We start from the raw sequence: 14397 nt of genomic DNA on the forward strand, positions 1-14397 counted from the left end.
TTATTATTATTCTGATTCATCAGTTCCAATTTTCTTAACTCATACGCCATTCTTTCTTTTTCCAGAGCAATTTTCTCTCTCTCTCTCTCCATTTCCATTCTCTCTCTCTCCATTTCCATTTGCCTCATCCTCAGTTCATGCTGTTGGGCTATGAGCATTTTCCTGAGTTCTGGGTTCTGTTCTCCCGTGCTCTCATCCTGCACTGAGCCAAATTCATCCTCAGAACCTTGGTCCACCTGGGGTTCCCTCGCTTCACCCATTTCTGCCATTTGGCTTCGAGTCAAGGGCATAACCCCCCCCCCCAGAACAGGCTGCTTTCAAAAGTCAAGCCTCAAAATAAAGCGACCACTTTGTTTTTTTTTCTCTTTTGCCTCAGAACCAGCCTTCTATAGATTGCTGCTGTTCTTCAGCACTAACTTGCAACTGTTGCCAGCCAGAGTCCACCCCCCTCTGCTAGGCCTCTCAGCAGACAAGCTAGATCACTGCTGCTTCCCTCAGCTTTGCCTCAGCCTTTTTCCCGCCAAAACAGGTTGCCTCAGAGCTCCCTAATCTAGTCCCACCAATCTGAGGTTACACGTTCTTCCACTAGCCTACCTCCCCGTGAGGTAAGCCTAGAAGATTACCTACGCGCTCTCAGATTGTCCCTGACTAGACCCCCCTTGCTCTGGGCACACTTGCCAAGGCTTTGCTGGACCACTGGACAACTGGACCAGTCGTATCCCACACGCTGGACACCAATCAATGTGACAAACTCAGACCTACTGGGATATGCCACAGTTTCACTAAGCTGCCACCAACCATTCCCTGTAAGGAGTCACACAGACCAGGAATGGATTTTTAACAAACAAAGGAATAAGGTTTATTTAACTAACACACAGGGAAAATAAAATGATCAAGTGAATAAGATACAGTAACGTGGCTTAGTCTCAATCATACATACACCAGTTTGGTTCACACAGAACACCTTTAAAGAAAGCAGCCTCTTGAGAAAGTTGACAGATGGAGTCTGACTCTTTCCCCTCTACCTTTGATCTTTCCAGCTGAGCCACGTCACCCTGGCTTCAGAAGAAGACTCCACCAGGCAAGGCATGAAATCCTACACACTTAATGTTCTCCAGTAAATGATATTCTGAGGCATGCTGCTTTTCATACTAGAAGGATTTTTTTCTACTCACAATGACTAGTGGCCGTTCAGTAGCTTTATTTTCCATGATTTGGTTTAACCATCCATTAAAGACATCTAGCTTGATGGCCATTGCTGTACTGCATCTGGTATATGCTGTGTGGAAGCTTCCGTGGATAGCCCTAGCTTCTAGTATTTCAAGGTTTATTCCACACCAGGCATAATTGAGTACACCTGTTTCTCTCCATCCCCATGTTAAACAGGACCAGTTTGTTAAATCTCCTTTCAAAGCCATCTACACCGAGGGTCACCAGTCCACCTTATGGTAGCTAATTGCATAGCAGTGATGTGCTATATGGTTTTTCACAGTCCTTGCCTAACACCACACAGGCTAGAATTCATAGAATACATTTATCCTCTAAAACATGAAGCAACACACCATTCACAACCTAAGAAACCTGAATCACAGCATCAGATGCAGAAAATAATTCCATGGCGTGACAGCTTTTGAGAAAGTTACCATTCAACACACACTGCTTTCTAGAAGCAAAGTACTTTTTTTACTGTTACTATGACAACTGAGTGATGGAATTATTGCCCGTGGAACAGAGTGTGACCATGCCCAGTTAAGATTGTGATGAAACAGTGTGAAACTGTAGGGCAGCTTTAGAAAGTGCTACTAACTGCAGAGAAATGACATTTATTGTTAAGCTATTAAAAGACTGAACTACTGCAAAGTAGTGATTCCTTGAGTTTCAGAATGCTGGCTTGGGTTGTTTGTTGCAGCAAATTTATTTATTTATTTATTTATTTATTTATTTATTTATTTATTTATTTATTTGTTTGTTTGTTTGTTTGTTTCCCACCTATCTGGTCCTGCGACCACTCTAGGCGGCTTACAAACACATAAGACAAACCAATAAAAATAAAAAAGAATTATTACATTAAATAGCTAGTACTTCAAGATGAAAAAAATAAATAAATCACAAAATAAGAAGAGAAAAGAAAAGAATCAGATATTAACTGGAGGGAAAGGCCTGCCTAAACATCCATGTTTTTAATTCGTTTTAAAAAATACCCAGCGAAGGGGCCGCACAAATCTCCGAAGGCAGATTATTCCAGAGGCGAGGAGCCACCGCTGAGAAGGCCCAGTTTCTTGTTTTTTCCTTCCAGGCCTCCCTCAGCGTCAGGATCCTCAGCCTCACCTCCTGACTCACTCGAGTGATATGGGTAGAACTTGGTGGGAGTAGGCATTCTGCCAAAGTATTGAGGCCCTAAACTGTTTATATATATAAAGATGCCAGTAATCCATTATAGACCAACACATTTATTACGGTCAAGTTTTAAAGGACTTGAGAACTTAATCCGTATTGGAAGGCGGTTCTCAAGTCAAAAAGTTCTCAGGTCAAATCTGCATTTCCCATAGGAATGCATTGAAAACCATTTGATCCATATCTGCTCTTTTCCGTCCATAGAAACTAATGGGAAGCTGCTATTCCGCCTTCGACCACTAGAGGGGGATATTTTGTTTCTTTTTTTCTTAGGTCAAGAAAGGTTCAGGGAAGGCAGGGAAAAGACAGTCCAGGCAGTACCAGGCAGTCTGAAGACTGTCTCCCAATCCACTCTCTAAACGCTGGGAGGAGTGAGAAAGCAGACAGGCACCCTTTTCACTGGCCAACAGTTAACTGAAAGTTCACATTTTGCACTTTCCCTGCCTCCCACGTGGGTTTTTTTCAGTTCTTAACTCAAATCTAAGTATTTAAGTCAAGTCAATATTTTCCTATGAGAGTGGTTCTTAAGTCAAAATGTTCTTACCTCAAGCCGTTCTTAAGTCAAGACCCCACTGTGTATATGTGTGTGTGTGTGTGTGTGTGTGTGTGTGTGTGTGTGTGTGTGTGTGTGTGTGTGTAAAGATGCTACGAAGTCGCAGATTGATAACTGATAAAACTCTCATCCATGAAAATCTGTCTGTAATTGTGTTGGTCTGTAACGCATGACTCGATTATCACAATACCATACTGAACACACCGATCGTTACTGCTTTAGGATATGAAACAGGGCCTGTTCTTAGACAGAAGACCATGAAAGAATACTCAAGATCTCCGCAATAAATGTTGAAAAATCCTACCTGCAACCCCGGATAGCAGCTGCCAGGCAGAGTTGACACTAGCAACTATGATGGATAGATGATCTGACAGTATAAATCAGCTTCTTTCCCTCCCCCAGTAGAGACACCAATTAATTAGAAAGCAACAATTCTGTCTCCTAGGTGTTTTTTAAAAAAGAAACTGAACATCTTTTGCGTCCTTGCCTTCATGGCCGCAGGAATTTAAATGATTTGGGATGTCTAGAAAAAGACAACTGGATGGATAGTTTGGGCATTGCTTTGGATGAAGCTGATTTTCTCTTATCTTCCTAATTAATCATTTCCAAGAAGCTGAAACTCTTGTATTGATATATTAGTCATAAACCCCTGCCCTTCTACTATGTAATCAGTATGTAAAAAATCCATTGTGAAACCTAAAGATTTTTATAGGTAGCTGCATCATCTAATTGTTTTGTCTACCAGCGGTTCTCCAGGCAGCCTCTCAAAGATCTTTCCTGTCACCCAGTTCCACAGTCCTTTTAATTAGAGATGCTAGAGATTGCTCCTGGGATGCTTAGCATCCAATATACTCCATATATTCACTTTGCTGATTTTGCTTTTGAAACATATTTTTGTAATTTTTGCACAAGTTTGCATAGTTTGCTTGCTTGCTAAATAAACCAGAACAGAAGACAACTTTTGAATACTTATTTTGAAATAACAAGTGCATGCGAAATAAAAATACAAGGTGTCCATGCATAAGGATGTATACAAATAAATTAAGGAGTACATAAATCCCTGGGCAATACAATATAAATCTGGAATAATTTTGTCAGCTGTAACAAGAACAGACTTCTGTGATTTACCCCATAGGTCTGCACTTAAGCTGGCCTGTTATGGAAATGTACAAATCATCTCCCACTGATATCTGGAAGGATAGCCTCTGATAAAGAGTTGAAATGATTCATCCCAATTAAAATTAATGGGGCAATTTCACAGTAGCTAACTTAGGACTCCCTGATTTTAATGGGTAACTCAAGCATGGGTCACCTGGGTCTTGATTTAACCCAAAGGTCATAATCCTTGGTTAAAAGAAACCTCAAAAATGTTAAAAACATTTGCTGCAAAACCACACACTCTTTATTCAAATTAGTATGTTTAGCAAAAATGAACATCTCTCTTTTCAATTTGCTTTCTCTAGCTGAAAAGATACTTGCATGTTAGAATCTCACCTAGTTATTGAAATCTAATAAAAGCACTAAGTAGCCTGTATGAAAACTGAAGAAAGCAAAGCAGAAAATTGTTCTGCATCAGGTCTCCACTGAATTGATGTTATTGAGTGTCTGCTTCTATAGCAATTTCCTGAAGACTTACCAGGGCTAAAATGGGAAATCCTTATATTGTCTGCATCTGGTGTTTTCTTTTCTCTCTCATTCTCTGCTTCTCTTTCTGCGTCTCTCTCTCTCTTGCTTTGCTTCCCTCTTCCCATTTCCCAAAGAATATGAACACAGTTCTTGACTTGGGTGGATACAGTATCAAAGAGTTGGCTGAGTCCAAGCAGAAAGCTGGCTACTAATATTTTACTGACAAAAAGCTAAATTAGTAAACTGTCATTTGCATAAGGTGTTCCTTGACTGACGATTGGAGATCACTCCGTATGATGGAACAAAGTAGCTGCGCTCATCATGTTTAGTTTTGAATTATCTAAAGATTTGCACTGGGCCAGTTTAGACCTTCAGGAATTGCTCAGTCATTCCTGCTATTCTTGATAGCAGAAGCGGCTAAATGAATGAGAAAGCTTTCCACCTGTGGTTTCTTGAGCAAGGTGGACGACACCACCTTCCCAGACATGTTGAACCACAGCTTGTATCACACGTCCTCATTGGCTAGGGCTCATGGAAGGTGAAGCCTGAAAATGTCTTGTTGGCTAGTATGTAGCTTCCATGTTCAGGAGCAGTATATCATGGAATAACACTGGCTGGGAAGAAGAAAGATGTCAGCATCAGGAGTTTGTCCTCATGCTTTCTAGACAAGCTTCCTGAAAACATGGTTTGCTTATTTTGTGAAATGGAATATTGGATTGGAAACAGGGACAGGCAATTCCTCACAACTACCACCAGTACAGCCAATGGTGGGGAATGCTGCATGTTGCAGTCCAACAACCTGATGCATTACATGGGCCAGATCATGTGCTCTTATGTCACTTTCCAATGTCAACATGGTATGATGCTTCTCTATAAGTCTTAAAGAATCAAACACTTTTGCTCCCTCCCCACATCATTCCAGGCAATTAATGAATGAATGCCCATCTACACTCATGTTCCCCAAGCCAGCTTCCTCCCTATGTTTTGGCATACAAGTCCCAACAACCTCAGCCAGCAGAGGCAAAGATCAGGCATGATGGGAGCAGTAGGCCAGAGGCTCAAAACTGCTTGGTCCAAGAGGCGAGATAACACTGGGCTGGATGACAAGAAAGCTCTGAACCCCTCCGTAATTGCTCTTTCCTTCCTCCGCTTATTAAAGAAGTGTACCTATCTCTACCATCCTTCCATGCCCATCTCTGGCATCCCATTGAAAAGCAATGGACGGACAAAGGGAATCCTCCTAGGCCACCCTGTTAACTTTCTAATCAATGGGAATGAGCAAGACAGGAGGCCAGATCAGCACTATCTCCAGTGAGAGATCTGGATTGAAGCCAGCCATGCCAACAACATTCTGAAACTATGAGCTTGGCAAAAATCCCTTTCTTGGCTGGGAATTGTAGCCCCCCCCCCCCCCCAAAAAAAAGGAGTTTCAAGATCTTGGACTGCAACTTCCAGAAGCAACGACCAGTAGGTGTGCTGGCTAAAACTTGTAGTAAATTGCTATCTGGGACCCCAATTTTGAGAACTATTAACAAAGACCAAAATGTCTTAAGTGACACCAGTTGGGAGGCACATGTTTACACTCTCTCCCTCTCTCACACACATACATATTTCCATCTCCATCTGTAACAAGTGCTTTTCTTAAAGTCACAAAACCATCATCCAGTGCTGCCAGGAAATACAGACTCTTAGTTCTAGGTAGTCCTTGCCATCTCCAAGACCAAAGTTAATGAAAAAGAAACCAGAAGCAAGATAACACGCCAAATTGGGGACCTAGTTCAACAACCTGATGCATTAGAGTGGAAGTCTTAATTTACTTTCGTCCGCAGACAAAGGCCATACCCACCCTATCCTCAGATTTACACTCTTTTATGAACTAGATCCCCAAATTAGTGTGGTGCTCTCCTTTTGTTTCTTTTTAATTGACATTTGTCCTGAAGACAGTGAAAGCTACGTAGAATTGGGAGTTTCTATTTCCCGGTCACACTGGATTTGTGAATTTAAGAAAAGTCCATTTGAGTAACTAAAACATCTGAAACAAGTATCTCACTGTCTGCCCTTTCTGTCACACAGCCATTGTTAGGAGTTAGATGATGAACAGTCATTGTCTCTTTTGTTGCTCAGGTAACTCTGTAAGGTGCCATGTACAATCAAGGCACTCTATGAAGTAAAAATGTTGTGGCACTGTTGTTTGTTGCACTTCCAAGTACAAACAACAGAATACCACCTGTACACAAGTCTTACTCCCCATGAGAAAAACCCACTTGTGTGTCCAATTCCCATGCAATAGTTTTGGTTGAATTAATAGAAATCAAAAGAGAGCACGAAATTGAATTCGACAATATGTCAAATACGGAAACTAATTAATCTGGCATATATACTCCACACCTGGAAATGACAGACTGAAAAATTTGCTCTATTTTGTCTTAAAAGATTAAGCTTTTCTCCTTCAGAATGCCTGAAATCCTCAGCAATTCTTCCCATCCAAGCATAAGGGCTGTCTGCCCTCTAGTGTAAGTTATAGGCAGTTACAGGTAAATTCTAGCACTCAGTCCATCGGAACCTAAAAACGCCACAATTATCACTTAGTATTGGGTTCTTGTTAGAGAATAAAAATGAACTAAACAAAATGTTCTCTTTATTTGTGTTCTACATTTGTATGTCATCTCTCTGCCCAACCCAGATCATTATACTTTATAATAATGGCTTTGCCTTCCAATTGGGATGGTGTGGTATGAAAGGAAAATGGAACGGTGACAAGGGTGGGAGATTGAGCAGCTCTTTCATAATTGTTCCATGATGATGATATGAAACAGGAAGTGCAAACCATCTGTAATGATAGCTATAAATAACTGGTAAATTTTAAATAACTCCTTCCAATAACAAATGTATAAATACATGGCATACTGATTTTATCAATGAGGGATAACTTTATTTCTTTTTGTGGTGCAGTCGTAACTTTTAATTACTTTAATGATTAGAGGGGTGTGACCTCAAAAAGTTGTGAAAGAAGACTGTGAAGAAGGATCATTTAAATAAATTAAACGAGAAAATGAGCCGTCCCCTCCTTCTACTCAAGCAGAAGAGATCAGCAGAGAAGCAAGTGTGTTACATACTGAAATTGTTAACGTGACTTTGGAGTCAGTCCAAACCACTGAAGAAGAAGAGATAAAGGAGAGGGAAACTGATCAACCAATAGCAAAAGGCCTTTTGTTAATGGAAGAGTGGGAAGAAAAGGCGGGAAAGAGGATTTGAGGGTCATTAGCGAGCTTAGCAGCGGGAAAGGAGGAGGAGAAAGGGAAGCCTGAAGGAGAAAAAACAGATAGAGAACGTTAAGACTGATCTAAAGCCAGACTTAAAACATGAGTTTAAACTACATGCCTTTGAGATACTGCAAAGTGCTGAGCGAGGGTTAAGGAGAGGAGAGAAATCCCTATTAGGACCAGTTCCTACTGGATTAGAAATACAACTAGGGCAACTGGATCCTTTAGAATGGACAGTATACGTGTACACACGGGGGAAGGATCCTTGGAGGAAGGTGGTGCGCCCAGACCCTATTCCCACTGGAACGAGCCCACAGGAGGAGGACTGGGCCAGACATCCTTGTTGTGGGACCATATGCACAGTACGGAGTACCCCTATATGCAAAGTGACAGATATGTGTAAAAGTTTGGGATGGTGCAGCGTTGAGGGAAACTGTAATTGCTAATGATCCTGATGTTATGTGGAATAATTTACCATTGATTAACAGTCCTATTGGACCCACTGAAGTTATAGTTAATCTCTCCATGCCTCAGAATATAAACAGTTTGGTTAAAGAAAATCCGTTTCTTGTCATTATTCAGAAAGAAAAAGGGGAACTGCCAGCATCACAAATTGAATCCAGTCACAAAGACCATCACACAATTTAAACACTGGGTCATGCTGTGCCTTGTGCTGTGTTTGCTGTTGACATTGAGGTAAGGAAAAGCTGAATGTGTTGTCTACCACAGTGCTTATAGCACTGAATTTTTAAAAAAGTAACTAAAAGGAGATGACATTCCTTCCTTTTCAGAAATAGGCAAGAAAAGAGTGATGTTTCACAATGTTATTATAATGGTGGTTGGTATCCCATTCAATACTTACACATGTGGAACTTCAACCATGGAAGTTGTCACAAGGATCTGAGGAGATGCTGGTCACACACCTCCTCGTGTGCAACCAGATTGCTGTGGGAGCTTTTGCAGTGGAAGTTCTGTGTGGATGTAGAAACTGAACAGGATCTTGACCAATAATGTAACTAATCTTGGAGTCTGGAAATTATAACTGTTGGTCATAACTGTGTGATAGTAATTTTTAAAGTTCTGGATTAGAGATGGGTACAAACCACTGGTTCAGCGGTTTGGCGTGATTTGTTTCCCAGACGAACAGATGATCCACACTTTGGTGCCCTGCCCCCTCTGAGTTTTGTCACCGAGTAGCTGCCCGATAGAGGGGGTGGGGTGACAAACCAAGGATCAGTTTGTGCCCATCTCTGCTCTTGATGATACAGAAAGACCAAATAAAATAGTCACCGAAGAAGCCAGTTCTGTGAGGGACAGGACCAGAATGGTACTTGGTTTCCGCCAAGCCACTGTAAGCCAAAAGTGTAATTTTTCAAAGATTTGGTTCACACCAACCTACTCACACATTATTCTTTTAACAAAACTTTCGGGTCAATAGAAGACTAAAGTATTTGACCATGAGAGTGATGACCAAGATTTAAATCCAACGGTGAGTCAGTAGAACCACTGAATTGCCTATTGAATGGTGAGTCACCACTTCTGTAAATCCCATTGATTCACAGGCTTATTCTGAGACTAGCAACTGAATTTAGACTCAAGATTCAAATCTTCCCATAACTAAGGCTCCTGGTAGGTGACTTTGGATCCATTGTTCTTTCTCAATCTAACCTGTCTCACTTGATTATCGTGAACAGAAGGTTGCTTCACACTGCTGTAAGCTCACTAAAGAAAAAGTAAAAAGATAAAAATGTAAGCTATACCAACCAACACTATAATATTATTCTAGGCACTTCTGGTTCCTTTACAAATCTATGGTTCTTGGAACAAGCAATGAGCCATGAGAGAAAGCTTGCCTTTTCCGACCATATGGCAGCACAGCAGGAAGCCTTCTGGGCTGTTAAATGCTTCCCCAGCTCCTTCAAGCTTATTAAACAGACCTTCATTTTCAATGTGTGATGTTTTATTCAACAGTAGGCAGGTCTCATTTTCTGCTTCTTTCTCAGCTGTTGCCATATCACTGGGAGATGTCAACATGTCACCACCCAGAGAGGCCTAGATTGTGAAGTATGGTTGCACTTTGTTTTTTTCTGGTGCTGTGCTGGAGGATTTGTCACTTGGAAGGCAAGTGGCAATATATACACTTCCAGCTAAACAGGTCCCCTGAGACTGGCAAGCCAGGAGTTCTTTGGCCCAAGAGGAAAACACTGGGTACAAAACTGAAACCAGAACAACTTTCCAGAACCTACATCATTATGATTCATTCTGAAATGGAATATATGCCCACAAGGCTTTCTCTCTTTGTTAGAACTTCAAGACCATGAAGTAAAAATGCCTGACATTTTGCATGCATACTAAGGAGATGCTAGAGCTGTGTATCTCTAGTTATATGTTTTCTTACAAGGATCTATTGGTTTGAATGAATTGAACTCTGTAGCCTGCACTATCATATTTAGTCACTAGGTAGCCGACTTCCTTAACCTGCCCTAAACACCAGATGTGATGTTTTAGTTGATTTTAGTAGTGTCAAATGCCACAAGTTGGCCCATCCCGAGCTTATAGTGACAACGAAACATAACTGTTTTCCCTTGGAAAATATCAGTTGCAACATTTATTTATATTTGTCCTTCACTAAACAGAACATAGAAAATTTTTTATAAAGCAAAACAGTGATTAATTTCAGAATGTACAGTAGATGTGAAGTGAATTGAAAATTGTAAATAAACTGATGATTACAGAAGTATCACAGCATTCCTTCTTCCTTCAAAGGAAGCAAATGTCACTGCTATGCTGGATTTGAGAAAAAGGAAAGATGAAGCAGAATGAATTCATCAGGGCTGCAAATTACCTGTAGAAGAGAATGCAGATGTGTGTTTTGGGTTACAGCTTGAAGAATTTCCTGGTCAACAAGGGTGGTAAACTAAATATACAATTTTGTATGTCTCTGATCTCTAGTATTGGTGGCAATATGCCCCTCTGTACCCATTGTCGGGGAACATAATGTTGCAGAAATTTAAATTTCTGGTAAAATTCCTTTTTTTTTTTTTTTTTTGGCTACACAGGAGAAGTTTAGAGATCCACAAAGGAGAATAGCTGCAAGATCCCCAGAGCCCACCCTGTCCCCATTAACGTAAAGTCTCAATAATTCATTCTGAGACATTTGTAGGAAAAAGAACATAAAACATTTCTTTACTTACAGTTACTCAAAATTACAGACTTGTATATACTGTTTTCTTTACTGCACACATACATAGCAACCAGCCAAACAGATCAAGTGCGAACAACAACTGATCAACAGATTAAACAGAAGGAAAGAAACACTCAGCAGAAAGGCGGGGCTTTCTTTTAAATCAAAGGCTGGAAGGAACAATTGGTTAGTGCTGGATAGACAGACAACCACCCAAGCCCAGAAAAGCCTCTCCCACTCACACAAACCACAGAAAGCATGTGAGATTGCAAATAACATTTCAACACATAAATAATAGAATGCTGTTGTACTTGTTTCCTGTCTGAAGAGTCCAAATGGCATCTGGCTGGCTGCTGTGTTGTTGTTTAGTCATTTAGTCGTGTCCGACTCTTCGTGACCCCATGGACCAGAGCACGCCAGGCCCTCCTGTCTTCCACTGCCTCCCAGAGTTGTGTCAAATTCAATCTGGTAGCTTCGATGACATTGTCCAACCATCTCATCCTCTGTCATCCCCTTCTCCTCTTGCCTTCACACTTTCCTAACATCAAGGTCTTTTCCAAGGAGTCTTGCTCCTTCCTGTAGGACCAGAATATTGGAAAAGATGTTATTTAGATTGCTCTGATTCTTTGAATCACTCTTATGTTGTTCTTACAAAGCAATCTACAATGACACTAGTCTTCAGGGATAAAATGTGTTGTACGGATAGAAACTTTTAGTGGACATATACCAAATATTACCTCCTTCCCTTCTACTGCTGTTTTCATCTGCTTCCAGCAAGACACATATACAATATACCTTTATTTTATACATGCACTTTGGAAGGGAACCTAGTTCAAGTGCCAATATGAGCATTACCACTTTCTGTTTATAAGAAATGAAAGGTCATTAAGAACTGAGAAAATTTCTTCTTCTTCTTCACAACTAGTTTCCAGTAGTAAACATGGTGCTCTGGCTCAGAATTGCAATTAAGCATCGTAACTTGCACATCCATTAACTAATTGTTTCAAGGAATTTGGGGCTAGCACTCTATCTGGAATACTGCCATGCATACCATCTATTTGACCAAACGAATGTGCTTTTTGCCCCTCAAGCATATTGTCCCTCAAGGATCTCAAGCATATCGCCTAGAATGTCAAGGTGCCCTTACGTTGAGCAGCGTTAAGGTGTGCAAAAACAACAGCAAGCTTTAAATTTCCTGAAAAGGCCAAGTTCAAGAGGATTATAAAGCAGACAGGTCTGATTAGACCATAGTTATCTGTCCTATTTAAAACATACGCACAAGCAAACAAGCACCTCACCATCTCATTTGCCATGCAGTTCATTCCGTGAGAGGCAGCAAAGCCACGGAATTGTAAAAGGAAGGTTCCTGCCCTTTCCCAGGCAGGAGAGATCTCACACTGTTTAGACATTACCCGCTTTCCAGGGATGCTGCTGAAAGACAATGAAGGCGGCCTGAACAGCACAATGGCTGTGCGTGAGACAGAGTAGGGATAAAGAGGCGAGCTGAACAGAGAAAGCGAAGAGAAGAATACAGACATTGCAAAGCAGTTTATATGAACAAGACTGCAGTGGTGCAAGGGAACTGTGCCAACCAAGCATCAGAGGAGTGAACCTCAAATAATAAATAGCCTTATGAAGACATGACTGGTAAGCCAGGCACTGCATCTAGCGTACAGAATTTGTCATCCAAATTTGAGGATTTGCACCTTAGTGTTGAAAACTAACACTAGTTAGCCGGGGGACAATATACAAGGCTGTATATTGTCCCCCGGCTTATTTAACTTATATGCAGAATACATCATGCGGAAGGCTGGACTGGAGGAATCCCAAACTGGAATTAAGATTGCCGGAAGAAATATCAACAACTTCAGATATGCAGATGATACCACTCTGATGGCAGAAAGTGAGGAGGAATTAAAGAACCTTGTAATGAGGGTGAAAGAGGAGAGTGTGAAAAATGGTCTGAAACTCAACATAAAAAAAAACTAAGATAATGGCCACTGGTCCCATCACCTCCTGAGAAATAGAAGGGAAAGATATGGAGGCAGTGACAGATTTTACTTTCTTGGGCTCCATGATCACTGCAGATGGAGACAGCAGCCACAAAATTAAAAGACGCCTGCTTCTTGGGAGGAAAGCGATGACAAACCTAGACAGCATTTTAAAAAGCAGAGACATCACCTTGCCAACAAAAGTCCGAATAGTCAAAGCTATGGTTTTTCCTGTAGTGATGTATGGAAGTGAGAGCTGGACCATAAAGAAAGCAGACCGCCGAAGAACTGATGCCTTTGAATTTTGGTGCTGGAGGAGGCTCTTGAGAGTCCCCTGGACTGCAAGGAGAATAAACCTATCCATTCTAAAGGAAATCAACCCTGAGTGCTCGCTGGAAGGACAGATCCTGAAGCTGAGGCTCCAGTACTTTGGCCATCTCATGAGAAAACTCCTTGGAAAAGACCTTGATGTTGGGAAAGTGTGACGGCAAGAGGAGAAGGGGACGACAGAGGATGAGATGGTTGGACAGTGTCAACATGAATTTGACCCAACTCCGGGAGGCAGTGGAAGACAGGAGAGCCTGGCGTGCTCTGGTCCATGGGGTCACGAAGAGTCGGACACGACTAAACGACGACAACGTTGAAAACTAAAAATGGCTTAAATGTTTGGAGCTGTGAAAGTCTCCAGATACAACTGGTTCTGTGTCACTATCAGGATATTATGCATGATCCAGGCAGAAGACCTCCATCTAGCTTTGTTGCATAGCTGGCCCTTGTTGGCAAGAGGCACTTACAGCCAGTATGGTACATATGGCTGGAGTATAAAATACGAAGTTATGAAGGGCAGGTTCAAGAAGTCATGCAAGTCATTCGTAGTAGGAGTTGTAGAAGGGTTACTCTGTAAAAGCATTATAGGTGAAAACAAAATAAAAAGAAAGACAAAACAGTGGTGGCATTTCAAAGGCCAACTTTTATAGTTTTTAATGCGAGCTTTCGTGAACAAGTCCACCTCGTCAGACACAAGCCTTGTACCTGATGAGGTAGACTTGTCTACGAAAGCTCACATTAAAAAAAAAATAAAGGTAAGTCTTTGAAGTGTCACCAATTTTTTTCTTTTTCTTTTACTCTTTATTTTTATTCTGTTTTTGCCAATAATGCATGCTAGTCACTCAGTGAGGTTGTGCCAAACACTCTCAACCTGAGCTTCCTTAGCAGAGAACAAGAACCAGTGAAAGGCAGAATATGAATGTTTTTGGTTGCCCATCAAAGTTAAATCTTGTATTTTCTGTGGGTTGTTGGGGGTTTTTTTTTTTAAAGAACTGCTATATATTTTCCTTGCTGTTGTTAAAAGTCCCTGCAATATACAGGATGCAACTTTGCTCTGAG

The sequence above is a fragment of the Pogona vitticeps genome, chromosome 6, assembly GCF_051106095.1.
Source record: "Pogona vitticeps strain Pit_001003342236 chromosome 6, PviZW2.1, whole genome shotgun sequence".
NCBI classification, from domain to species: domain Eukaryota; kingdom Metazoa; phylum Chordata; class Lepidosauria; order Squamata; family Agamidae; genus Pogona; species Pogona vitticeps.